General features: G+C 42.4%; 1 pseudogene; it reads left to right on the top strand.

Annotated features, from left to right (window-relative positions):
- Window positions 1-1336: 1336 nt before the first annotated feature.
- LOC125945788 (uncharacterized) lies at window positions 1337-2702 on the top strand (annotated as a pseudogene).
- The last annotated feature ends 476 nt before the right edge of the window (window positions 2703-3178 follow it).

Here is a 3178-nt window from a genome sequence, read left to right as displayed (position 1 = left end):
ACTCCGGAAAATGCTGGGGTTGACTTGGTAGTGCTTAGCCTAGCCCAAAAGCCAGGACTAGCTAGGTGTCCATCAGCTCCGTTGTCTCTTTAGCATTGCACCTCCAGTACAAGCTACGCTAATTTTTTATTAAGGTTTTTCGATCTGCAATGTAGCTGTAGTCCGTTGAAAGCATGGTAAAAACCATGGTAGGTGATTGCGACAGCGATTGTACGCCGGCATTGCAGGGACGCAGACGACAAGTGTGATCGTAGCTTCACTGATGTTCTCGCCTTTCCGTTTCTGTTTTTGTAGCCAGTTTTGCGCCTCGCATTGGTAGTTTGGCAGAACACACGAGTTTTTACAGTGTGACTTGAAAATAAAGTCTGCTTGGCCTTTGTGTGAGTAAATATGAGTAAAATCATTTTGCTAGCCAACATAACAGCAAAAATAGACGTAAATTATGCATCATTCTACTAATTTCACAACTATGTGCATGTGCAAGAATACAACACTGATATGAGCTTCAATGTTAGCTCGATCACATTGCATTTTGTAACAACACCCTTTGGAGATTTGTGTGACATCACTGAACTTTGTTGGCAGTTCGTTAGTACATGCATATGAGGAAAGTCGGCCATCATTGCAACCAATGAAATGTTTAGAGGGATGTATTGTTTTCTTTATTTTTGCGTTTCTATATGGGAAATTTCTGTTGGAATAATTTTGCACCTGAAGCATATTCTACATAAAAGTATAGATGATAACCATGTGCCGTTGGTAGGACCTGTACACATGATCTGCATGTCACTATTGAAGGAATGTTACAGGAAGTGTTCACTTTTCTTCTTTCACGCTAAGAGGCTTTTACAAAAATGAAGGTGCACTTGGCACTCAGGCACAACAGCTTGCTCGTCGTTCTGAGCACTGTTGTAGGTGATCGTTACCTGGATTCTGTTTTGTGTTACACTTACATCAATTTATACCTGAAAATAATGAACTTCTGTGAAGGTTTCTGATCCATTCCATAAAATGGACTGGTGTTTACATTCGCAAGTCATATTGGTGTCTGTAGAAGCCATATAGGAGTATTTTTAAAATCAAACATTTGTGTCTTTTCAGATGCCAGGACTCCGCTTCGTTCGCTGCCCACGGTTTGCCTCTCACCAATTCTCCTTAAGTACACTGTTTAGGCACCTGCGCACTACCCATGGCCATGAAACAAATTGGGTGTGCGGCTTGAGTGGCTGCATGCAAACATTTCGTCAGTTTTTTTTTTTCATACAAGAAGCACGTATACCGAAAACATACTGCATTTGTGGAAGGAATGCGCCCCCGTGACATTTTGCGGGTGGAGATGACACGAAGCAGTACGAATGCCGCACCTGATGTACCTTCAGAAGATGCAGAGTGTCTAGATGTGCAGGCCGAACAGCATGACTCGGTCAGCAGTTCAAGTGACTATGCTTATCATCTGCCAGCACTACTACTCAAATGGAAGGAAGGAAGGCGGCTACCTGAATCCACTGTGCATGAATTAGCCAAAGATGTTATTGACTTTGTGGAAACTATCACAGACCATCAGCAGATACAACCTCAAGAGGAGCCAGCCATCAAGATAGAAGAGATTTGCAAGCAGCAACTTGACCAGCTATGGACAAGATCTGGCCAGACAACTTACTGGAAAGCACATTTCCCACTTGTAGAATCCCGTATGGTAGTGTTGCATGGAGGTGACACCATGGAATACGTTCCTTTCTGTGAAGTGCTCAAGTGCATTCTTGAACATTCACAACTTTCAAATGAGTGCAGCAGTTACTCCTGTGCAGATGGTTACAGTGCATTCGGTATTTGATGGAAGTGCATTTAAAAACCATGAGAACTTTGCAGGCGATACCAGTAAACTTTGCCTGCAGTTGTACAGTGATGAGTTTGAAGCGTGCAACCCACTAGGCAGCAAGAGAGGAAAACATAAACTGACTGGTGTCTACTTCTCCGTGCTAAATTTTGATGTGAAGTTGCGGCCAGCACTGTCAGGTATTCATCTCTTACTCCTTATCAAAGACAAGCATATTGCCACCTATGGATTTTCTAAGATTCTTGAACCATTAATCACAGATGTCAGGATACTAGCAAATCATGCATAACTTTGAATGTAAACCTGGTAAAGGGATCCATTTTCATTCTCACTGGTGACAATTTGTCTAGCCATATAATTGGAGGCTTCAAATGCACATTTCAGCCAAGGAAGAATTTGTAGGTACTGCATGGCTCTGTGGACTGAAACTGACTACAAGCATTCAGAATTTGATTTTGTGCTTCGCTCGCCGGAAGGGCACAAACACCACTTGAGTACGTTGAGTGCAGGGCTGCCGACTCTGTCATTGTATGGGGTCAAGGAGCCATGGGCTCTTTTTTGCCCCGGATTTGATCCGACGCTACACCTTCCACCGGATATAAAGCATGATCTGCTTGAAGGAGTACTACCCTTTGCACTGCGGCATATATCTTCATTAATTGAACAACGATTATTTTCACCTGATGATTTGAACAAAAGCATGCCAGAATGGCTTTATGATCCTCATGATATTGGCAGCAAACCACAGCCCATTTCTAAGCAATATCTTCAAGGAAAGGCTGTCTTGAAGGGGTCGGCAACAAAAGCATTTTCGCACCTAACGTTCTTTGTTCGGGATAGCGTTCCTTCAGACAATCCAGTTTGACAGCTTTACCTACTTCTCCGAGAAATTGTTGACATTGTCATGAGTCATAAAATTGCAGTTGCACATATTGCCTACTTGCAAAGAAAGATTCATTTCTTTTGTCTTGACTTCAAAGCATGGTTTCCATCAGTATCACTTCCATGTAAAATGCATTACCTCATACACTACTCTTCGCATATAGAGAAATTCGGACCATTGAGCCTGCTATGGGCAATGCGCTTTGAGGCAAAGCACCAGTATTTTAAAGATATTGCTCGAAAAATACGCAACTGGAAGAATCTTTCTCACAGTCTTGCAATGAGGCACCAGTTTTTGCAGAGTTTTTTATTCACTGCAGGTGATGACAAAACAACTCCCCGTAATACAGGCGTGAGGTGCATACTATACGAGCACCTACCTTGTTGTATTAGAGAGTTCATAACTGTGAATAATCTTGTGTCCACAAATGCAACGGTTGTCAAATCTGTGACTGTTGA

The sequence above is a fragment of the Dermacentor silvarum genome, chromosome 5 (genome assembly GCF_013339745.2).
Source record: "Dermacentor silvarum isolate Dsil-2018 chromosome 5, BIME_Dsil_1.4, whole genome shotgun sequence".
Classification (NCBI taxonomy): Eukaryota; Metazoa; Arthropoda; class Arachnida; order Ixodida; family Ixodidae; genus Dermacentor; species Dermacentor silvarum.
Note: the sequence above shows the minus strand (reverse complement) of the source record. Positions and strands in the feature narration are given on the sequence as shown.